This window comes from Myotis yumanensis, unplaced genomic scaffold, assembly GCF_028538775.1.
Source record: "Myotis yumanensis isolate MYYU_CA2020_CCGP unplaced genomic scaffold, mMyoYum1.0.hap1 SCAF_12, whole genome shotgun sequence".
Taxonomy (NCBI): Eukaryota; Metazoa; Chordata; class Mammalia; order Chiroptera; family Vespertilionidae; genus Myotis; species Myotis yumanensis.
The window spans coordinates 37,996,055-38,021,586 of NW_027223763.1; the positions used below are offsets into that span (position 1 = coordinate 37,996,055).

General features: G+C 42.2%; 1 protein-coding gene and 1 pseudogene across 3 annotated transcripts in view; one reads left to right on the top strand and one right to left on the bottom strand.

The window, feature by feature from the left end:
* PRUNE2 (prune homolog 2 with BCH domain) overlaps positions 1-25,532 on the top strand; it is a 207,722-nt gene that overhangs the window by 5,286 nt on the left and 176,904 nt on the right. The window lies entirely within an intron of this gene.
* On the bottom strand, positions 1,165-1,867 carry LOC139020911 (small ribosomal subunit protein eS4, X isoform-like; annotated as a pseudogene).

Here is a 25,532-nt window from a genome sequence, read left to right on the forward strand (position 1 = left end):
GACTTTGAATGATGGGCACCCTCTAAGTTTGTGCAGTACACAACCTACACAATCCTACAGGGCTGCCTTGCCACGGGTCCCACAGCAGCCTACTCAACATCTCCGGCAAAGTCCCAGATCCACTTCTGTCTGAGCCCTGTGGCTTTTGGCTTTGATTTCCAGGGAAAGTTAATCTCTCATCTTAAGAACTCTTGGGAGGTAAACTGAGCCCTAGATTGCCCAGGAAAATCAGACCCATGGACATTTGGTTAGAAAAACGAAGCTCATAAAAAAGCCTTGAGTTTTTAATATGAAAAATGGGATAATGATGCCTACTTTGCGGGGCTTGTTGTAAAGCCAAAATAATATACCTACAGCCCATAGCACAGAAACTGGAACGATGGTTGCTCCTCTCCATTTTCCCCCAAGTTGGTTCTTTTCTTCAATTCCTTATCTCAGTGAATAACATTATTATTCATCCAGTTTCTTCAACTTGGAATTTCCTTCTCCTCTATCCTGCCAAGCAATGGCCAGCTAACCGGTTGGTCTCCTGCAAACCACTCTCCCACTGCTATGAGGCATATCGCTGTGAAAGCATCTTTCACACCTCTCCCATCCCTTTCTTAAAACCTCAGTCACTTCCCATTGCTCTTAGGAGAACGAACAGACAACACTCTTAATTTGACCCTGGGCTCTGGCCCAGTCTGCTGTCCAGCTTCTGCTGGCTTCTTCTCCTACTCTCCCCCACCTCTTAGCTTAAATAATTCCTACCTCTTCTTCAGGTCAGGTGAAGAAGAAGAGATGACTTTGCTGAACAATCCCTCCCTCCCCCACTCCCCCATTTCATGTGTATAAGTCAGGTGTTTTATTGTTTGCTTGTTTGTTTTGCAATGCTTTTAGCTCACTTATCTCAGCTTGTCATTGTATCTTTATTGGGCATGTTTATTTGATTGATGAGAGTATGGACCAGGACATGGCATCTCCAGGGCCTGGTACAGTGCCTGAAGCTCACTAAGTAGGTGTGTGTGTGTGTGTGTGTGTGTGTGTGTGTGTGTGTGTTTTGCGGGGGAGGCAATGAATCATGCCATATTATCATTAATTAAGTACAAAGACCTTCCAATCCTGTTACCTGGAGATCATTTCACTTCCTGCTCTGTTTGACAGTTTCTCTCCTCAGCAATGAGGTCATACTTTTTCCTCAGGAAAGAAAAATACCTGGTTTATTGCCTTTCCATTAACAAAACTGTTGGCGAGCTGAGGGGCAAAGCTGTTGGCATCTTTTATCTGAACCACATCAAAAGAACCAGGATGTCCCTTTCTGTTGCTGATCACACCAATTCTTCCCAAGTTAGCACTCCCATTATCATACACTTGTTAATAGTATCAAAGTTGTTGAAATCGGTAATCTTGCCAGTCAGTTTTCAAATCAATCCGAATGGTGCCCTTCACTTGGATGAAGGGATTTGGGTAGTGGAAAGTCACCAGGTGAGGGATTTATTTTGTGTCTACAAAGATCTTTCTTACTTTGCACAACTTGCACTTGCCCTCCTCAGGTGTGATACGATAAACAACAAAGCCACCCTTGGTGCCATAGATCAGAGGGAAATGCTCCATGGCCTTGTCAATGCTGATGACGTCCATAAAACCACCAGGCTAGGCTGTATCAGTTCAGACCTTAATCTTAATGAATGGCTTCATGCAGATCTTCTTTACTTCACTGTCAGGGAAGATTTAAGTCTGTTTCTTAGAAAAAGATGCAGGGCAAATATTTTCTCAGCTTGTGGGGATCAGTTGATAGATGAGGAACAAACACACCCATCAGTTTATCCAGCATCCAAAGCTTTGGAGTTGCTATATGCTTCAGATGCTTCTTGGGACCAGGAGCCATGACTCTGCTAAGCACAAAAAGAGCAAAGTGTTTTCAGACTGAATAAAGTCATAGGGCAAAAGTCTTGCACAAAATGGGACACATGGTAGTGGCGCAATAAAAATGAGTAAGTGGACGAACAGATATAGACTCTTAGAGGTCTGAATCTGAAGAAGGGCTGGTGACAGTATGCAGGACCCAGGTTGGTTGATTGGAAGGTGGTGAGAAACATTTAGATCACTTTGCACAGAGTAGGTACTTCATACTAAATGTTACTGCAAAATAACAAGGCTAGCCCTGGCCGGGTGGCTTAATTGATTTTAGTTGGTTGGAGTGTTCTCCCATATACCAAAAAGTTGCAGGTTCGATCCCCAGTTCGGGCACATACAGGAGGCAATCAATCTCTCTCTCTCTCTCTCTCTCTCTCTCTCTCAAAAATCAATGAAAACATACCCTCATGTGAGGATTTAAAAAAAAGAAGAAGAAAAAATAACAAGGCTAGCTTTTATGCAAGGCTGAATGGAATGCATATGGTCTTGAATACATTTTGGCAACAGGTCTTGTTTAGTTTAGGGTGTATCTACTCACATTTCAGAATTAGCTTTTTTAGCAATTAATATATTATGCAGATACATCAAAACATGTGGCTGAAAGTAGACATCAATAAATCAAAAGCATATCTGTGTTATCATCCTTTATGATTGGTGACTTCCCTGGGAGCAGTAAGAACCACACATTTCTATACCTGAGCCCCCAACCTGGTAACATGAAGCAGCCTGTAGTAAAAGTTGCCAGCTCTGATAGGAAGGTTTAGGAAGAATCTCGGAGAGCACTTTTGGATTTGGAGGAACCTTAAAGATCCTGTTGTCCTCCTCACTTCTTTCCCTTCAATGCCATGTGGACTGATCGTGTAGACTCTGGGGGCCAGATGTCTGATTTCAAAGCCTGACGTTGCCATTTTTACTTACTCATCAGGCAACTTCACACTTTTCTGAGCCTCGGTTCCCTCATCTGTGACATGAGAACAATAATAGCACTCCCCGCCCAGGGCTGTTGCAGGTATGTAGGTGCTAAGATGAGAATGTGTTCTTCATCCACAATAATAAAAGCATGATGGGAGCCACTGATGACAAGAGAGCCAGAAATCCCTGTTTAGAAACAGGGGCAATTCTTAGCTCCCTTTGCTTCAAATAAAATTTGCTGACTATCTATAAGAGTTACATTTTTGTACATTGATACATTGATTTGAAAACTCAGTGCCCACCATGGTCTTGGGAGGTAGCCATTATTCTCCTTTTGCAGGCTCAGTGAGGTTGGCCCAAGGTTCCACGGCCACTAAAGAGCAGAGGCTTTGTCCCAAATCACCTGATTCCAGTTCCAGGACCCTTCCCCTCATCTGTAAGTACCTCTTCCTACCAGATGTCCTGGAACATTTCATTCTTTTTAAATGAAAAGTGAACAATTTGACACATTAATAGGAGGGTTGAGGGGTAAGTTCACTTGACCCAAGAGAGGTTCATTTCTCTGTGTTGACTGTTTTATATTAAAAACCCTCAGATAACTGAGTAAGCAACCAAGGTTGTGAGCACAACTTTTGGTTTTGCAGATTTCTTCATTGTTGCCACTCACTTGCTGGAGACTGGAAGGATTACTTTGATGGTTGATTGTAAGGTGGGTGAACTCACCCCAGGTGACACAGCTAGTAAGGAGAAGGATTGGCATTGGGGCTCAGCTCTCAGCTGTGCGGACAAGTCCTCCAGCTGAGTAATGTCCCAGAAACTGCTGGTTATACTTAAGATGCATGTAGGAGCACAGAACAAGGGGGAGAAAGGAAAAAGGAGAGGAGGTGGAAGGGAAGGAAAACAGGAGAAAAGAGAAGAATCAAATGATTCAGGAGGAAGCAAGTTTGAAAAGTGGTGAGAGAGAGAGAGAAGAAAATCCTTCCAAAATCCAGGCTAGAATGAGTTAGTTGCAAGAGGCACAGCACAGTTCATGTGCCCGGAGTTCACTAATTTGGCAACATCAGCCAGCCTAAAGTCTCCTGAAAACCGGGAATCAGGCAAAGGCAGCTTTCCCTCAGGCAAGTAGTAAAACATACCTTTATACTTAGTTCTTTTCTCACGGCAAAATGTCCAAACTCCATTTCTGAGCCCCTTCATGAGGTTATACCTGTAAGTCATTTAGAAAATGCTAGGAACCCAGCAAAGACTCGGGGAATGTTAGCTATAAAAATCATCGTCATTTAGTAATTTGCGCTTTGACAAGCTTGGTTTTCTCAGCTGGGGGTGATGGAAGGAGAGGCAGCCAAAGGCTGTAATTGCTGGTAAGTTATAATGGAGGAATTACACAAACAAAACCAAAATCAAACAGAACCTATAAGAAGCAGACCCAGGCCCTCCCTCAGTACCCTTTCATCTGTTGTGGGGTACATAAATAGTGCTAAATATCTGCACAGCTTCTGGGGACCATAATATCAGTGAGGTCAAGTCCATCACTGATGTTCACAGTAATGACCCTGAATCATCACGGAAGGAAGACCATTTAAGCTCAGTGTCCCATTTAAGGAGAAAAGTGGGGTACTCAAGCAATTTCAGAAAATTTTCCAACTTAGCTAATTAAAATAGAAAAGAAATTGCCACATGGAGGGTAAGCTGTGGCTGTCCGGAAAAGTCCCTTGCATAGGAGATCTCCTTGAGTGAAACCAGCTAAGTGAAATGCCATGGTTTACAACAAGTGAGCCAGGAGTCAGGACGGACAGTGATGGGGCTGAAGTTGTAAGCCTGATCGGGAAGGTATAGGTAGGCCTGAGGCAGGTACAGGACATGAGAAACCCTACTACCCACCCCCATCCTAAGTTCATGGCTAAACCTGGTTCCGGAATCCACAGCAGAGCTGCAGGAGTGCCCAGGGGCCTATAAAATAAGGTCCCCAAGAACAGCCTGAGGGCTGATGGACTTTCACTTATTTGAAAGTTTTTTATGGAAGGGTTCCCATTCATAAGAACCATTTCGAAGGACTTATATGCATGCATATACGCATAACCGATGGACACAAGACACTGGGGTGGGGGTGGGGGGTTAAGGGCATGTGTAGGGGAGGACGGGTAGGGGAGGCCTGGGGAAGGTCAATGGGGAAAAAAAAGGAGACATATGTACTATTTGTAGTACTTTAAACAAGAAAATAAAACTAAAAGAAAAAAAAAGGAACTATTTCCTTCAGGTGAAAAAACAGGACTTCTGGGATGAGTGATTTTTTTCTTTAAAAGAAAAGTCCAGTTGTTTTGCTGTGAAACTTTATCTAACAATTAATTAAAGGGTATAAAATAGATATGTGCATGCCTGCGTCTTGCTCTCCAAAATGGAAAAGAAGGAAGAGCTGAGGCAGAGGTGTATGCTGCATGTAGAAACAGCGTTACATTCTTCAAACACACATCCTCTAGCAAGTGGTCAGTGGTGCTGGCCAGACGGCACCTGGCTCTGGGAAGACAGAAGTGTCACAGCAGGTGGGCAGGTCAGCTGCTGTCGGCCATGGGCAAATCTGAGAGGACACATGCCCAGCTGCTCCCCTGGGAGACAGTGTCCCAGGGCCCCTCTCCAGGGAGGCAAGGGGGCTGGTCTCTCTGTACCCTCCCATCCCACATTCTCTGCTCCCCCCCAACCTCCTTCCGGCCCTGAGCAGTGCGATTTGCTTTGCAAGCAGCATTCCCTGGCTGAGCTACCAGGGAGGATTCTTTCACCCTTTGGCAGCTACAATATAAACAGACTCCCAGAGCCACGGCCTGTTGGAGGGCTGGATTCTTTCAGGGCAAAGTGAGCAGTATTTCAACTAATTCTTGTGGATTAATACAAGCCTACCCTTTGATTCAGGTTTTCGTGTTTTATGTTTTGAGTGTTTATCAAGATCATTGGGAGAACTTTTTGTTTGTTTGATTTTAGGTTGTGGACAAACGGAAAGGCTGGTCTTAGGAAATGTATAAAGGTCACAGAAAAGGTGACTAGGAGGGAGAATTTTATCCTCTAGCTGCATATTCCCTCTATTTGTTATCGTGCATTTGCTTTGTAAGACCCTAACGTAAAGCTGTGCGTGAATCCAAGTAATTTCAGTGGCTCCGTAACTGTGTCCTGGCCACTTGGCCGATACCCTTGGCCTGTGGCCTGAAGTGCCATCATCCTTGGCTCCAGTCTCCAGAAAAACTGACATAAACTCATGGAGGTGGATGCAGGTCACAATGCCACTCCAGAATGGGCTTTTAAAATATTTTGAAAAATTCATTAGCTCTCCAAAGCATTAGGACAGCCTGAGCCTTATGGAGGGAAAAAATGTGTTGCTCACTCCTGTGGCACCATTTCATGCCCAAATAGCCTGCTGACCAAGCATGACATCGCTGTAGAAACCAGTTCACACTCAGAGAGCTTCCTGAGCTAGCATTCACGTAGTCTGCTTTGAAGAATATCACAAACAGTGAGCCAGGCTGGTTACTACTGGCTCCTGGGTTGGACTTTGGCCATCAGCGAGATTTGTATCTAGCCACCCTGATCACTCCGTCACACTGGACTCACGCTGACCTGTCACTTCAGAGAGTGGTGTGGACAACAGGCATCGTATAACATCCAAAAGCTTTAGTCTTTTATTAGTGAGTTCTTGCTGTGAAACTGTTAGTTATCGTAATCACAGACCTAACGTGGGAACTATTGTGGAAGGATGAAACTTCAACTGAAACAGATGGCTTTAGACTTTGTGCATTTTCACCTCCTGGTATTATGTTTTAGGCTTCATTGACTTATAATAGAATAAATAAACATTAAGGCAAATTTGGGAAATAAAGGAAGGCTGAAAAATGAACTGTGGATAATAGAAAAATAAAAATTACCCACTTTCATTGAAGCATGACTCTTGGCAATATTTCTTAGTCTTTCTTTCCTGTGCATAGGGTTAAAATTGGATATTTATATATTTTGGTATCTTGATTTTTATTGTACTTAACATTATTTATTAAATATTTCTTTGTTATTACAGAGTATTCCAAATCAGCATCTTAAATAATAAAAAAGATATTCTATAGATAAACGTGTTGATTCTCTCTCTTTTTTGATATTGTTAATTGCATTAAAAAGTTGTTGTGCCTAAAACATTTTATCCTGTTTAAGATTGTGTCCTTAAAATAGCTTTTCAAATATGTAACTATTGGAGCAAAAGATATAAATAGTCTTAAGTTTCTTGATAAATCTGTCCAACTGGATGAAATCCACCAAATTTCAAGACTCAGCGAAGTTCAGGAAGGTTAAGTTGTCCCACAGAACACTGTGACAGAGCCAAGCATAGTTTTCAGATCTCTTGGCACCTAGATCTGTGCTCCTGACAAATTGGCGAGGTTGCACAGAATAGTGGGGAGAGTGCTATGCTAATTTTTAAAATACGGATCTGAGCAAATAACCGAAGCTGCCTTGCTGCTAAATTAAGGCGATCATAATACAGTCTGGGCTATGCCAAGTACAGCTGTTCTTTGAGATCATGCAGTAGTATCTGACTCGAAAGGCCACTTCCTCTTTTTCTTTTCACTTCTGCTCTCAATTATTTCAAAAGGATTGAGCCTTATGGAGCAGTCAAGCCAGTTGCTGTTGTACTTGGTGTGGTAATTCAGGTGCCATGGTATTGCACTTCATAACTGCTTCTGCCTATGCAATCTCATTTGATCAACCTTGGATAAGGACATGTTTTATATTTACATCACAGACGAGAGAACAAGGTCAGCGAGGGGACATGCAGCCTCGCCCAAGGACACGCCCCTAGTAAATGGCAAAGTGGCTGTAGAATGTCTTCTGGGTTTCAAGCCCTTTATGCCAATAGGATCTGTAAGAACAAAACTTGGCCCCCACTTTCAAAAAGTAGTTTGAAAGTTTCATTGAGATTTTGGTTGGTTTGGATTCATCTTCATAAAAGAAACAGCCAAGTGAAAATACAGGGCACTTTTCCAAGAGGACAATATCCGATGATGAAACAAATGCATACTGTAGCTATGTTACAGGAAAGCAAGTCCATGGAGCTTTGGAGTTTTGTGTGATGAACTCAAACAGTTCGCAAGCGTGAGATGAATGGATGTGTGTTTGGTGGAAACATGCTGAGCTCCACAGGCGCTGGGGACCAAGTGTCACCTGTGACGGGAAGAGGCTCCTGAGAGGCCAGTCTCTGGAGGGCCTGTGGGCTTCATCCCGCACACCTGTAATGGAGGCAACAGGTGATGGGATGTCACTTACGTTGACTTCAGTTGAGAGTTTTATGTAATGGGGGGACGGAAGTTTAATTGCCTGTAACATCAGCTCTTTCCTTGCTATGGAGGAGGTGTAACTCTGTGAAAATCTCTCTCTCTCTCTCTCTCTCTCTCTCTCTCTCTCTCTCCCTCTCCTTCGACTGACCCCATCCTCACTATTTCTTCATTTGGATCATATTCATTAACTGGCTCAAACCCTGTATGCAACCCATATTTATGCAATAGGGAGTAATTTCTGTTTAGTGCCATTTAATGTAGTGTACACTGAGTTGTTCTCCTTCAAAACACTACGAAACATATTTTTCTGGGCCAATATTTCTTATAGCTGTGGCCAGACAGAGGCCACACGATGGTTAAATTCAATACCCACAGAGATGAAGATGCACTAGACACATTGGCCTATGCATAGAGGTGCTGGGTTGCCTGTGTTTTCCAATCTATTTAAGAGTTTGATGAATTCATGCTGATGAAAAAAGTGAAACATCCACACATAATTAAAAGGAGATTTAGAGCCGAAACCGGTTTGGCTCAGTGGATAGAGCGTCGGCCTGTGGACTCAAGGGTCCCAGGTTCGATTCCGGTCAAGGGCATGTACCTTGGTTGCGGGCACATCCCCAGTAGGAGATGTGCAGGAGGCGGCTGATCGATGTTTCTCTCTCATCCATGTTTCTAACTCTCTGTCCCTCTCCCTTCCTCTCTGTAAAAAATCAATAAAATATATTAAAAAAAAAAAAAAGGAGATTTAGAGAGATGGAGCTCAAGGTTAGTCTGGGCTTGAAATTCTGTATTAATAACAATTTCAGGTTTATAGGACATCAGTTATACTGAAAACCAAATATAATTTTTAAAGAGAAATTTATTATCTATAGGATGGTTTGTGTACGGTATGGTAATTCCTTTCTAGATGTCGTGTTGGGAAGCCTTAATATATGCCGAGGGAAATATATTTGGGGTGTTATTTCTGGTAAGTGTTGGGATGGGAGTGGAACTGACTCTGAGAGACGTAGCTGAGTAGTTGTTAAATCCTGCACATCTGCCAAATAACTAGCATGCTGTGGGGCAGGAAGTTCTGGAAGGAAACCCTGTGGACCACAACCCTCGCTATCCAACTCCTCACTGGATACACTTCTGCTTTTTTAAAGACTTAGAGCAGAGAACATGGGGAGCCAGATAGAAACATTCAGGTTAAGCGAGTGTCTTGCCATGACCAATATCCCTTGTTGGGTCTTCTCTCTGCCCTAATTTCCCCATAACATCTTAATCTTTCTTCTTACCCCTGGCACTCAACCCTCAGCGAAACATGCTCTTGTCAAGAAAGCAAGGTAGTAGAATACCTATCAGTATTTACTCTGCGGTTTACACGGCAATCCTTGGAGATGGGCACTGGTATGCCTGGTATATAGTGCTGAATGTCTAGTATGCTATCTATACCCGAGAGTCTTAACTTCCATTTCAGCATTCCTCAGGGGTGTGAGACAGTTACTTCAGGAGGAGTGGTCAGTGTAGCAGGGCTTCTTAAGTTCATGTGCATGGAGGTCAGATTCTGACTCAGTGCAGTTTGAGGTGGGACCTGGGATGCTGCACTTCTAACACACTCTCAGGAGCTGCCAGCCCCCAGACCACAGTTTACATAGTGAGGGTCTAGAGCAGTGGTTCTCAACCTTCTGGCCCTTTAAATACAGTACCTCATGTTGTGACCCCCAACCATAAAATTATTTTTGTTTCTACTTCATAACTGTAATGTTGCTACTGTTATGAATCGTAATGTAAATATCTGATAAGCAGGATGGTCTTATGCGACCCCTGTGAGAGGGTCGTTCGACCCCCAAAGGGGTTGCAACCCACAGGTTGAGAACCGCTGATCTAGAGCTTTGATTTGCTGAGAGACAGGCCACTGTTCATGGCCCCTTTAAAATATTCCTTAGACTTGGAAGGGGGCTGCCCCCTGCTGAAATGGACTGTTTTTCCAGAGGAGGTGTTGCCCTGCTTGCCTTCTTGCAGCCTCGTGGTGCAATCATGCTCCGTGGAGATGCCCAATGAGATGGTGCTGCTGTCTCCCAGGGTGTTAAAAATCTAATGCCAAGGAAGAGATCTTTAGCGCTTATATTTCAGGTGAGAGAAGAATTAGATTGATGACTCTCTCTGCAATCATGCCGCAAGGAGAGTCATCAATCTAATTCCTCAGAAGGCAGGCCCTGTACATAATACCTGCTTCTACTATGTGTTGCTGTTAAAATTATGTACTATCCCTTATGCTTTGCCAGCACAAACATGGGACCGCACATTTGTTAATGAGCTTTGGGGGGGAGGGTGCGTGGGACAGGAGAAGTGAAGGAAGTGGCAGGGTCTTAGGAAATGCAGGCTCATAACAGAACTCCTGGAATTGTCCCAGGAGAGGGACTAGCTGTAGGAAACAAAATGTTTGCATCAAACTGTTTTGTTTTTCTCTTGAAACAAAACCATTCACAGTTTTCCTCGTCACTCTTTGGTCTCCTTCTTTATCTAAATCATTTTAAATTTTTCTTCTCATTTTGGGATATGGCCTTTCTGGCAGTCCTTTGCTTTCCATTTCTTTGTTCCCTCCCTGTTGTTAGTGGTGCTTGTTTATATGTGAGCTTTTGTTGTGGACGGTGTTCCTTTATTATTTATGCCTTTCCTTTGTGGATGGCTTTTGCTTAGTCACCCTGCTTCTCTGGTGTGCTCTTTACTCACACTCTATTTCCTACAGCCCCTTTGCCCTTTCCAACTCCTTTTCCCTTAACACAGACTTCTATTTCTATTAGGAGGAGCCCAGATGGGCTTCAGGACCTAATGTAGTTGGGAGATGATCAGCAAACAGCTTTGAGTTTTTAGGAATCATTTTAGATATTGCTTTATATAAATTGGCTTTCACTAGATTATGTCCTGGTAGCAAAAATCTCCAATGTCAGTGGCTTTCGACAGCAAAGGCACGTTCTCGCTCCTGTTACACGGAGCTGTGGCTCCAGCTGCCCTCTGCATTCTGGATGCAGCTAAAGAAGCAGCAATTGCACAGGACAGGCTGCTCTCGGGCAGAAGAAAGGAGAGCTGATAGGGTTCCCTGATGGTTCTTAGAACTGGAAAAAGCCACTTCCAGTCGTATTGCATCAGCCAAAGCAAGTCACATGGCCAAGCCCGTGGAGTAGGAAGTACACTCCTCCAAGAGGCATGCACCGCAGTTACATGGCATTGCACAGGGAGGTACTGTGACCCTTCTACAGGAAAGGGCTTAGTGATTAGGAACAACGCTGCAGTGGAGTATATGCTCTAAAGCTGGAATTTATCCTGTCAGGTGGACACTGGACAGACCACATTTCCATTCTACTAGTGGTCATATTCACCAAATAAAAGCTTTGAATAAGAAATCTGACGTAACTTGGCAGTTTTTAATATTATTAATCAGTGAAAACCTCCACTAGCTATTTCATCATCTCTCATGACTTCAGATGAGGCTTGGACAGTGTTTCTGTGGCACATTTGGGAAACTTTAGGGTGCATCTGTTTCCCAAGTTAGGGCTGTGGGGAAGCTGGGCCAACTTTTTGAGATCACTAGGGAAGCATTTATGGAATAAGACTGCCTGGGAAAATCCTTTCAGTGCTCTGTGCCTTTGTTTCTTCATATATGAACTTGGAATAACAATAGATCCCCCTTATAAGAGGTCTTGAGGATTAAATTAGATATAGATGCAAAACTCTTAGAACTGTTTGATTCATAATAAAAATATTTTGTTTTGTTTCCATGACAATGATGGTGATGACTTCTACCAGTTGGGAATTTGAACCCCTGAAAAACATATTAGGTATTCCAATACCATCAATTTTAGAGCTGATAGTCAGTCAAATTTATGTTTTCAAGTTTAAGGTGTACTTTAAATAAAACTGAATCAAAATTAATACAGAAAGTAGGGGCTTTAATTCCTCTTAGCGAAATTAATCTGTAGGTTGAGTGTTCATGCCCGCCAGTCATTGTGCGAAGTGAAAGTTTTAAAAGTTGTTGCATAAAGTTCTTGTTTCATCTGGTGACTACAGTGCATTTGGGGCATGTGTGAGTTGGGACAGCTGCATGGTTTGCTGGGGAATTCTGGAAGGGCAGAGAGGAGAGGCACGGGACTCTGTCCAGAAGCCAGTGGCTTGACCCTAGGGGACTCGTCCTGGGGAAAACGAGTAGAAGTATGCAGGTCAGTGCTCTGTGGAGGGTTTACTAGGGAACAGAATGAGGCTTCTGGCCTGGATGGCTGACTTTGTCCCATCAACTCAGCCTGAGCAGCCCCAAGGTAAAAGGAAAGGAGCAAAGGTCATAGAATCAGAATGTCAACTTAGTGACTTCTCAACTGTGTGACCATTTCTTAACCTCTTTGGACCTTAGTTTACTCATAAATGTAATATTACTTAATGTTTATTCAGCTACGGCCATGTACCAGAGTATCTTATATAATAAAAGGCTAATATGCAAATTGTCCCCTTGGGTGTTCAACCAACTGGGAGTTCGACGGACCGAGAGTTTGACTGCTCGCTATGACATGCGCTGAACACCAGGGGGCAGCGCGGAATGAAGGAAGGTACCGGCCAGCAGCCAGGGGAAGGAAGGCCCCAGCCGGCCCTGATCGCCGACCAGCCCTGGGAACCCTATCCCTATATGAATTTTGTGTACTGGGCCTGTAGTTATATATATATTCTTTAAGTATTTGCTAAATACTTTTATTTTCACAGTAATTCTATTTGGTAGATATGGTAGATATGATTATATCCATTTTTCAGGTAGAGAATCTGAGGAGAGAGAGATGAATCATTTGCTTGCGCTAACACAGGCAGGAAGGGGTGGACCTAGGTTTTCAACCCCAGCAGTCTAGCTCCCAAGGCTACGCTCTTATCCACCATGCTGTGCTGCCTCTTGATAAAGTCAACACTTAATCAAGGTTGCGGCTCTGAAGATTAAATCTGTCCATTTCTTCTAAATCCTAGTCCTCTACCTGTCATGTAATAAATAGGTGCTCAATAAACTTTGACGGTTATTTCCTATCTTCTCTCTTTGCTTTCAGCTGTCCTGGGAAACACCAGGGGACGAGGATTAGTGGGGTACTAGGAATGGGATGGGAGATCTTCAGCCCTAATTTTCCCTGGGCAAGGCATCACATACCTTTTACCTTGTCTTTGAAGTCCTACTTCTGTCTCATTTACTGCCTGAAGCTTTTTTCCACTGTTCTGGCCTTTACTACACCAAGCTGGAGGGTGTGATATCATCTCGTAAAGCAAGCCCTAAATTAAAAAGAATGATGGCTCAGTGTGCTGTTCTTCCCAGCACACCAGCATATCCACATGTGGCATTTACAGAGCTGCTGCCATGAAGAAACATGTGGCAAACCTCTTCAATGATTGTTTCTTTCATCTGTCTTCTCCGACTGGGACTCTGGTTCCATATTGTCCTTGTGACTAGTGCATGTTTTAGAGGCAGCATTCTGTCTTGGAAAAAGAAATGGCTACAGAGAAAAATGAAATCTGGGTGTCAGTGCTTTCTCGTCTATAGGAGCAGTGCGACCTCGGCAAGTTGCTGATCCTTTCTGGGCTTCTGTTTATTCAGTTGCAAAATGAAGACTTGGGGTTAGTTCAGCTGTTACAAACCAGGGGCTCTAGCATTTTGAGATCTCCCAAGACAGGGATCCATTTTAATATTTCCAAACTAATACTGCTATTAAATGGTAGATAGAGACTTCCAAAACATGGAGAAAGAAATTTGAAGGGCTCCCTAGTGCAGAGAGATTGGGGAACAAGAATCAGTTCTTTATTTTTCTTACAGCACCTTCCACCTGGAAGGACAAATTATTCACATCTTCAAGCCTCAGTCTTCTCATCTGTATGGTGAGGATAATTTAGACTCTATTTCAGGGAGTTCAGAGAGTCACTGTGAAAATTAAATGAGATGATGCATATGGAACACATAGCCAATGGCACTCAATACATTGTGACTATTTTCCTAGTTCTTCAATGTGGGTTCAGAATTACCCAAGGGGGGATATTCTGGATTAAACAAGCCCTCACTAGGTTATTCCATAAATGTCCTTAACTCTAAGGGTGGTGGACCTGGGGTTATTTGGGGTTTCAATAACCCAAGGATGGAACAGTTAATGCCTGCTTTCTTGGGAACTATAACCCAAGTGTATTTTGTGCAAACCTTTCAGCTGGATATGTCATCAATTGGTAACAAGTGGACCCAGGCAAAAATATGCGAATGGGGAGAGGAGAGGAAAAGGATAAGGGAAATATATGGAGACCAACGTTCTTAAAACAGAGAGCAGCATTCTGGTTACATGCTCTTCATAGCATACACACTCAATGATAATTGCTACCATTTAACCAGGGCTGACTACGTGCCTGGCACTGTGCTAACTAATTTGCATGCAGTATCTCTTTTAACTTTTGTAGCCACTCTATAATCTCTTCTATCTATTGGCAAAGGAGGTCACAGGCCAGTCCATGTTCAGAAGGTGGAGAGATGAGTCCCCCCTTCTGATGAGAGGAGCGGCTAAGTTTCAGTGTAAGCGCATGGATAAGGAAAGGGACCATTTTTGTAATCAGTTTGCAATAGTCAGAAGATCATGTATTTCCCTGGGGTAACGTCTGTGCCCAAGAAATGGGGAGTCAGGTGGTAAGTACCGCCTAGCAGCTGAGTCCCTTTTATTACAGAGAATCTAAGAGACAATAAAACTGAAATGTGGTCCAATTGTTTGATATGCTCAGGAGCCATATTGCAACTATTTGGGAAATTTTGCCTTTTCTGAATTCACTTGGGTTCTCATGTTCAAAACAAGCCCCAAGCTAACAATGTCACTTATCTGTTATCTCAAAGTTCTGCCAAGTGCTACTTGGCTAGTGTGGTAACCAAAGCTGTAAATACTTCTACCAGTCTTTTCAAGGGAGAGAGAAAGGGTAATGAATGATAACTTCTAAAAGTAAGCAAGGCCACATCTTACCAAATTATGCAACAGTATTATCAGGACTGAACAGTATTATCCAAAAGATGAGATGTTTTGTATTATAGGAAGAAAGATGATATAATATGAATTATTGGATGGCTGGATGTGGTTCATGAAATTTTTCCTATATGTAAGCTTTTCATATTTAGTAGTAAAAATATGGTTTTCTTTTGAAATATATGCTTATATTAAAAAGTGAGTCAATTAAAATGTAAGCAAATGATGGGGTAATCTGTGGGTAGGGCAAACATCTTGAAGGTGATATGTGAATGATTCCTAGCAAATGGAGCCACATGTACAAAAGCTCAGAGACAACCCCTCATTCAAAGTGAGAAAAGTAAGCCCAAAAGAAGAAGTTGCTGAACTTAACATATCTGAGAAAGACCAGATATGGGCTCTGACTCAGGCCCCTGTCTCAAATCTCCCCCTCCCCCCCAACTATACTAAATCACTCATTCCTTTTATTTTACTTTAAAAAAATTTTACTATAAAACAAGAGTAATTCCTTATAATTCAGATTGCTTTTGGGCTAAGAGGTGGGAGTTAATCATGACAGGTAGTTAGACTTTTATAATTTTGGAAAAGACCTTGTGAAATGCTCTAATCCCAATGGTACCTGTCACAGAATCTATTAAAGCCAGAGGAATGAATACTTCGTCTGCTTCAGCTTTTAGAGATGGTAAAGGGGGAAAGTTCCCATAAACTACTTAATAATATTAGTCCTCAGAAAACATTTTTACTGTGCACATTCTAGCTTTTGTAAAGTAGGGGTGGGGGTGTCTACCCTCCATCTCTTAGGAAATAGCAGTGTTGCTGTAGGGATTCAGGACTCTCTGGGTACGGGGTCACTTCTGGTCCTCTCTAAGTAACTTTTCATTGTGCAGCTAGGAGGTCCACTCAACTGTGGTTGATAAAAACCAAGCCAAGGGGGCAGTTGCTTCTTCATAAGAACATTGTGGTTCATCTTCTTGCACAGGACACCTTCCCTGCCTCCAGAGAATTCCCCCTTCAAATCTTTTATGTGTCCAGGTGCTTTAACAGTAGAGACGGCTCAACTGCCCTTCCTTTTCCTTCTCCTCCTCTCCCTCAGAATTTAAAGAGAAAATTTGGTCCTCTAATCAGTGGCCCTGTCCTCAGGTCAGCCTGTGTTTTTGTGCTCAGAGTCATCAATGCCTCTCATCTCCCGTGGCCTCAAGGATTGGCTGACCTTTCTGTTGCAGAGCAGTTTCTGAGAAATCAGCAGGCCCTGCAGCGCCTTGCTTATGCGGCTATTGATCCTAACCCTGCCCTTGCTAAACAGCTTGATCAGCCCCAGAATCTGTCAATAACAACAACACTGCTGAACCCACACTTCCTGCTAAGTCCGGGTCCCACTAAGGGCCACAGGATATCTTTACTCTGCACCTAAGTAGATTTTCTTTTCTGTCTTGAGCAAGTGTATCCCCTAGGTCCGTGGTCGGCAAACTGCGGCTTGAGAGCCACATGCGGCTCTTTGGCCCCTTGAGTGTGGCTCTTCCTAAGCCTTAGGAGTACCCTAATTAAGTTCATAACAATGTACCTACCTATATAGTTTAAGTTTAAAAAATTTGGCTCTCAAAAGAAATTTCAGTCGTTGTACTGTTGATATTTGGCTCTGTTGACTAATGAGTTTGCCGACCACTGACCTAGGTAGATACTCTTTACAAGTTTCAGTATCTGGAAGCAATATTTTAAGAGATAACAGTTGCCTGTTCCTGAAAAATTGTGCATTATTTGTAACCCAGAGAAAAATTTCCTTCTTCAAGTAGTAGATTACTCATCTGACCATATTTGGTTACTACACTCAAATGTCTCCATATTTTTAAGCATTAATCAAACAAACTCAGGAAAAAGGCAACAGCCAAGGAAGATCACCTCTGGGCTGTATGATTAGAGGGATTCTTAAAAGGTCACCTCAAAGTCTTGAGTACAGCATGCCTGGAATTCCACCACTAGAAAGCCATTCCTTTGATTATTTTTACATGAAAAATGCAGAGGTCCTCTTAAAACAACCCCCCGCCCCCAGGATCCTTCTTTCACACCCATATTCTTTTGTTGTTTACCTGTTCTAGAACATTAAAACTGGTCATCTAGCTAGCACATTAGTGATTATCTGGTTAAACCTCCTTATGTTAGAGGTGAAGAATCTGAAGCTGAGAAGACAGGAGTGTCTAGAGTGGGGTCTCCCAGCTAGTTAGTAATAGAGTCTCCTGCCTCTTTATATGCAAGCTTTATGTATCCTATGGCATCCTGAGGAGACAACTTTCTTTTAAATGTGTCAGCCTGCATTAAATTATGTGCCTAAAAATAGTTCATGTAATGAAGTTTGATTAGTGTTTCTCTAGAGTCACTGCAGTTCTAGAGAAACAGGCAGGCATTGGGGTAATTATATATAAAACTCCCTCTTGGGTTTAAGTCACTTCCAAGATCCAATGGTTACTTTAAAACTAGTGCATAAAGTGATATGTTTGGGTAGCAGTGATATTAGAAGCATTAGAATGATTGGCAGGCACTTTGTCAATTTCACTAAGAATGGTGGGATGATGTTGGGCCTTACCCCCACCCACCATCACCAAGTGTAATGGGTATGCCAGGGTATCACAGAAAGAGGGTATAAATTGAAGGAAGGAGAGTGACATTTCTCTGTGATTCACTTCAGTCATATCCAAAGAAATTTTGAGTTCTGAGTGTGAATTGCATATATATATATATTTTTAAATATATTTTATTTATTTTTTTATAGAGAGGAATGGAGAGGGATAGAGAGTTAGAAACATCGATTAGAGAGAAACATCGATCAGCTGCTTCATGCATATCCCCTACTGGAGATGTGCCCGCAACCAAGGTACATGCCCTTGGCCGGAATCGAACCTGGGACCCTTCAGTCTGCAGGCTGACGCTCTATCCCAGTGATGGTGAACCTTTTGAGCTCGGCGTGTCAGCATTTTGAAAAAACCCTAACTTAACTCTGGTGCCATGTCACATATAGAAATTTTTTGATATTTGCAACCATAGTAAAACAAAGACTTACATTTTTGATATTTATTTTATATATTTAAATGCCATTTAACAAAGAAAAATCAACCAAAAAAAATGAGTTCGCGTGTCACCTCTGACACGCGTGTCATAGGTTCGCCATCACTGCACTGAGCCAAACTGATTAGGGCCAACTGTATATTTTTATTTCCATTAAATCATTAAAATACTTTTGCTTCTAAAACCCAAGACTGCCTCTGGTTTCTCTTGAGGAGGATTTCTCATGGGAAATAGCAGTTTCCGGTTTCTATTACCGATACGTCATAGAGCCATGCTTCCTAGATTATGATGTGCATCACATTCACCTGGGGAGTTTGCCAAAAACATAGGCACCTGGACCCCCTTCAGTTCTGCCAGTCAGAATGTGGCAGCATGGCACGGGGCTATGTGTTTTTAAAAGTTCTTTATGCTCCTGCATCCGCTTTGTGATCTTGACGTTCTTCTGTTTGAGACACATGTCAGAAGGATGTAGGAAAAGACACTTAGCAGTGCTATGGCTTAAGTGTTGGGAGAGCCTCTGTGCCCCAGTGTCTCATTCATTCATTTATAAACATGTACTGAGCACCTGTTTACTATGTGCACAGAACATTGCTAGATTTGGGGCTTACGCGGGTGACTCAAACACAAGCCCTGCCCCGAAGTTGTTCAGAATTTAGGACAAGTAGCTCTGATGATATCTATTTACAATTCAGAAATCTCTGGTACTGGAGAGGGTGGGTGGTCAGGAGAGGGTTCACAGAGAAAGGGATGTTTGCACAGTTTTGAAAGAGGAGTCATCCTTCTTCAGGCAGATGAGGGAGAAGGGAATATGAGGGAGGAGATGGGGAACAGCCAATGCCAAGGCTTGGAGATTGAGATGTGTGGGAGTTTACAACACTTCAGGTCCTTCTCTGGGCTGAAACACACGGAAAGGTGTGTAGGAGGAGGAAAGTCTGGAAAAATGGGTACATTGGCATGAGAAGTATATATTAGGAACAACAACCCAGACAATTACAGTGGGGATATTGACAAGAAGATTGATTGATTGCATGTGGAATTGGTGTTTAAGTTGGTTACTGGAATTTTGGTGTTAATTTCTTATTAATTCATGGAGTCCCCATGCACTAACTTCCTCCTCAGCCCTTCTCTCTGATCTCACCTTGTGGTGGTTAAAACACTCTTTCAGCTGCAAGTTCTTTCTGCTCCTTTCCATAATCTCATCTTTATTATTTCTCGCATGTTCTGTATCTGAGGCATTGCTTGAGCCTGCAGTTCCTATGATGTCTAAACCATCTTATTAGAATGTGTCTGGTTCCTTTAAATGTTAATTTTAAATTAAGCAGTAATGCCCAAGCTCCAGTGAGGAGATGGAAAATGTCGACTGTCTTTTACCAGTCAGACTGGCCTAGGAATGTAACTCAGATTTATTTTAAAGTTGTCATTTCCTGTTAATGTCAGAAACATGTCATAAAGCTCTCTCTAGATTTTTAACTCATGGCTGCCAGAGTTTGTCTTGATCATTGCTTATTTTGCATTAGCTGCACCAGTAACAATCAAAACAAGGCCCTAGTTCAAGCATTATTACTCTTCTCAACGTGCTTTTGCATGCACTTTGAAATGTTTTTTTTTTAAACCAGGAATCCTGTGAATTTTGTAGAATGTTATTGTTGTTTTCCCCAATGGAATAGGTGAGCAAGCTGAGACCCAGTCTGATGAACAGTTTTCGGTAGTGATTACATTTTTTATGTTTAATAGGACTAGTATTTCATGTGATTCTGGCGACAGCAGTCTCTCCTTGCATTTAATACTCGAAATGATGCCACGACCAAAGCAGAACTTTAAATGCTGGTGTGGGCTTTAGTATTCATAATTAAGATCGCCTTTATTTGCACTACTAATTCAGGATTACACCTCCCTAATAGATGTACTGAGCAAGCACCGCGGTGACAAGATAAGTTGCCCTGTTTTGTTCCATATGTCTGTGTTCTAACTATTCCACAGTTTTAATTGGTTCCCTGCAGAATAACATTTACAAGCATATGGTATGGAAAACGCTGACTGCTTTTGTTATCATGTATTTTAGTATTGGTGGTGGCCCGGGTTCACTTAGCCTTTAGACGTGATTAGGAGGTGATTTAATGCACTTGATGGTGTACTTTTTCTTCACCTGCCTACTGAGTGTTAAATGCCATTAACATAGTGCATCCGGTTGCTCGTTCACATTCGGGAAGAAAACTAATTCACAAAAGCTTTCACCGTGGGCCTGTGCTGCAAGATGCTGCCTCCCTCCTCGTCTCGTGTGCTGTTGGTTTGCAGAGGCACCGGGAGGCTGCCTACAATCACGCTTCCAAGGAGGATGCGCTGTTTGGAGCCTGAGAGAGCCAAGAGGCACAGTAGAGCTCTCTGGCCCCTTGTTTGGGAGATTTCCCAGCGATCCCTTGAAAAGGGATTACAGATGTGAAATTAGACTCATGGATGGAAGGGGGACCAGCTGTATTTTGGATATTAGGACTACTTTGGGACCTGGGCAGTTTCCTGAGTGGAGTGAAGCTGAATTATTATTTTTTCTGAGATTTGTTACAAGGATTTCTTCTTTTTTTAACCTTTGTATTGTGGAAAATTTCGAACACCTACAAACATGGTAAAAATTGCAAAATGACTCTTCAGTAGACCTATGACTTAGTGTATTTCGAGGGCTGCCAAAACAAAGTACCAAAAAATGAGTGGCTTGCCCAGCTGGCATGGCTCAATGGTTGAATATCAACCTATGAACCAGGAGCTCACAGTTCGATTCCTGGTCAGGGCACATGCCTGGGTTGTGGGCTTGATCCCCAGTGGCAGGCATGCAGGAGGCAGCCAATCAATGATTCTCTCTCATCATTGATGTTTCTATTTCCCTCTCCCTCTCCTTCCTCTCTGAAATCAATAAGAATATATTTTAAAAATTACTTTTTAAATGAGTGGCTTAAACACAGAATTTATTGTCTCACAGTTCTGGGGCTCGAAGTCTGAGATCTAAGTGTTCACAGGGCCATGCTCCCTCTGGAGGCACTGGGGAAGGTCTGTTCCAGGCCTCTTGTAGCTTCTGGTAGACTGAGATGTTCTTTGGTTTATAGATGGCCTTCTCTCGGTGTTTTCACCTGGTCTTCCCTCTGTGTGTACCTGTGTCCAAATTTCCCCTAAGGACACAGTCATATTGGATCAGGGCCCACCTGATGATCTCATCCCAACTGAAAGAATTACATCTTCAACAAACCCATTTCCAAATATAAGGTCACATTCTGAGGCACTGGGAGTAAGAATTCCAACATATGAGTTTTGAGGACCACATTCAACCCGTAACACTTATCTTCAGTAATCATCACTGTTTTGCCAATGTTTCATCCGTTTCCATACCATACATGTACATTCTTGTTTCCTGGGGTATTTGAAAGCAAATCACAGACATCATGCCATTTCACTGGTAAAATCTTCAGTATGCATTTCTGGCTAATAAGGAGTGTGTGTGCATGTGTGTGTGTGTTTCCCATCACCAATGTGCTCAATGGTTGTTGTTTTTAAATATATTTTTTTGTTATTGATATTATTACATATCTCTCCCATTGCCCCCCTTCCCCCCTCCTTCCTCCCAGCCATTACCCACTCCTCCAGGTCTTCACTACCCTATTGCCCACGTCCGTAGGCTATGCATGTAAGTATATAAGTTTTTTGGTTTATCTCTTCTTGTCCCCCCAACCCCACATCGAGGTATGTCAGTCTGTTCCATGTGCTCAATGGTTTTTAATTTAAGGAGAAGCATGGAAAGAATAGCAGAGACTCCTGCTACTTCTCAGCCTGGGACCTGGAAGAAAGTCACCTCCTCTGAGAAGCCTCCTGACACTTTAGGGCAGCTAGTACCCCTGTCCTCTGTCCCCACATTGTTTTTCAGTGACCTGTAGGCCATGGATAATCACACTGCATTTGTAGCAGGCGCAGTAGAAATGAAAACAGACTGGTTTTTGTGTCTCACTGTCCTCTCCCCTCCCCCATTCTCTAAAAGGAGAGACTTTCCTAAAAGCTCATGTTAGGGCAAGGAGCTCAGGGAGGGGGAGTTGAGGGAAAGGTTTGAAATGTGCTCCAAGGAGGCCTTGATGGTGGAACTGGCTGGTGCTTCATTCTGGGGCGGGGGGTGGAGGGGATTGCTGGAAGTGAGGGTCCATCCTTCAAAGTATAACTCTTCCAGTTTACAAGGACTCAGGTCAGTGTGGCATGCTGTCCATTGTTGCTAGGTGGGGGCAAGCAATGGACATGTTCTCAATAGTATGCAGTTGTCTGTGCTAATCTGTATGTTTATTATTTTTGTTATCTACAATGGTATTACCTATAGTGTAAATTTTTTTCAAATTATCATAGTAATCCATAGTTGCCGCATTGGCCCCACGATAATCAAGAGTTGACCATAATTATATTTGAAACATATAAAACGACCGAGGACGTAGAGTGAAGTAGGACTGAGCAGAGCCTTGGAGGCACAGGGTTACCAGAAACTCTACACTGCTGTCAGTCCACCTGCACGCAGGGAAGCGGTCAAATGATCCCAGTCCTGGGACAGTTACCTCAGGGTGTATCTCTGGACCAGATTTCTTAATTTGGGGAAGATAAAGGATCTATTGACCAGGATCCTTAGAGTTGTGTGAAATGATCAGAGAAACCGCATGATCTGTGGCAACAATTCCACAGTTGCTTTGGAGTCACCATTCACTTTGTATGGGTGTGAATGACCCTCCTTAGGGCACAGCCTGTGGAATGTGAGTGGCGCCCCCTGGAGTACTCAGCCGTCACTGTTGTTAACTGGTTGCTGCCACTTGGGTTTCTCTCTCTAGTTAGCTGGGATTTGATGACCAAGCAAGTGAGAGGAGAGGACCACTAACCCATCTGATGGTCCCACACTCTCTCTCTCTCATTTTTTTTCTTCTGCCCAAACCCACACTTTACTACCAGCACCCTCTTACCACCACACCCGGAAGCTTAACCATCAAGGATTTTTTTTTCATCTTCTCCCTCCCTTCCACTCTGAGCAACTACATATCTCGAGATGTGAGTGAATTAAAAAGTCACTTCTCCTCTCTCTCTCTTCCCCTCTCCCCCCCCCGCCCCTCTCTCTCTCTCTCTCTCTCACACACACACACACACACACACACACACACACACAATGTTGGGGAGTCTTATTCTCTATTTTTCTTTGGATGAAAATTTATATTAAATATAATCCAAGGGCTTGTAGTTGCTACAGGCTTCTGAAACAGAAACAAACCACCACCAACAAAAAACTTGGGAGGGTAGCAGAGGGCAGACTTTGATCTGTTTGTGAAGATAAATGAGACTTTTTTAAATCAGTTCAAAATCACTGCTAAAATACTATTACCCCTTTGGGTCTTCAAAGTGTAGGTTCATTTCTCTGTTGTTCCCTGAGTAATTGAAAATATTTCTAATAATACTGTTTGTGTCTATGTTGGTACCTGCAAAGGCTTTGCATCTTACCTTAGGCATTATGTCATAAGGTAGAAGTCATCAGTCACATGGTAGGTTACTAAGAGTTCCGAATATTTGGAATTTTCAGAATAGACACCATAGTATTAAGAAATCAATATGTAATATTCTGGGTGTTTGGAATTCTAGGCTTCTACTAAGGAAATTACTCAAAAAGAACACTCTCTTAAGGAAAATAAAATGGTAAGAAAATTTGAATCTTTAATTAAAAGCTTTACATTATTCATCACTGAACATAGCCACAAGCCCAACATGAACAAAGATTTATTTCACAAGATGAGTGCAAATATTTTAAAGCTGATGTCATCCATTTTACAGCTGTTTATTATGGTGAAAGATTTTGGTGGTCTGATGCATTTTTATTATGTTTTGTTACGATTGCCCTAATATTTTTAAAACTTTCTTATTTGTTGATCTTTAGATATGTATTTGATATATAATTGACAATCCAATATAATACCTATTTAAAAATTAAAATAACAAAATATTCCTTTATAGTAACAGCTTTTTTTTAATGTGACGGATTTATTCAAAACAGCAAAGCAGAAAATTTTGTGTAAGTGTTTTGTATTAAAGGTCTTTTCAATAATCTATTTAGTTGATTATGCATCTTAAAATGACAAAATTTTCCATATTGAGGGGCTATGTTTGGAGACTCCTGGCAATTCTCTCAGAGGAGAGCAGACAAAGGGGAAATATCTGGGGAATTGAAAACAGGTTATTTACTACTTAGACCCATAAAATCATATTGTCCCAAGTTGGAAGGGTCTGATGCTTAGAAGACTTGAAGCCCTTCATTGGGAAAGCTTGTCCTTATCAGAGGGTGGTACTCATTTCATGTTAAGATGTTTAGGCTTTTAAAATATCAGTGGAATATACAGAATTTCTATTTGTACACATTTCTCTATCTTCATCTATATATTCTGTGCCATAAGGCATGTATTTTAATAAAATTTATTTAATAACTAACTACTGTGTGCCAAATACTGTTTAGTTTGAAAGAGTTCCCTATTTTATAAAATATTTTGAAAGAGAAAGAGAGAGAGGGAGAGAGAGAGAGAGGTCACCTAAAAGGTGAGGGTTCTTCTGTCACAGAAAAACACACAGTGTAATAAATAATGGCATCATTAAAAACTGTCATCTTTGCAAAGTACAGTAATTGTTCTGCATATCCCTTGCACATTTCCCCATGAACCTGCATAAGTGCGCCTTGCTGGAAACGCACCTTCTCCAGCTTCCAGCCGTTTATCTGTTCATTACTGTCATGTCTGAGCGGGTTTCAGACATGCCAGGTGTGTGGTGTCACCTACCTGACGTCCGCTCCAAATACTGACATTCACACGCGTGAGTATTAAAGCAATAGATCTTCCTTATGACAACAAAAAGCTGACTGCAGAAAAGCAAACGCTTCTGGGAAAAGTCTTCCGAGCGCATCTGGGCTCGTTCCTGGGAGGAGAAAACCTGACTAATTAGCCCCGGCCCTTCCAATCTGAGAGAGAAGAAATAATTACAGCATCGGGAGCAACCTGTGCTTTGGAAGGCCACAGGTTCAGAGGACCTGATCCAAGACAAGGCTCACATTGGGAAGTTCCCGGAGCTTAGTATAGAGTAGCAGGAGACTTTTTTTTTTTTTCTTGTCCATAAAGACCGATTAAAGAAAAATTAAAATATTTATGAATCACAGATTTTCCAATAAAAATACTTATGTTTAAATTAAAAAAGTAAATTCCTACAACTTACAATAACTTGAAAGAACAGAAAAATAGCAAGAAAAAAATTAAGTGTATTATTAAAATGTTTATCTTCAGAGAATTTTGAGAAGTAGTAATGCAAGCCCAGCTTTCTAGTCTTGTTCTTTTTCTCTCTT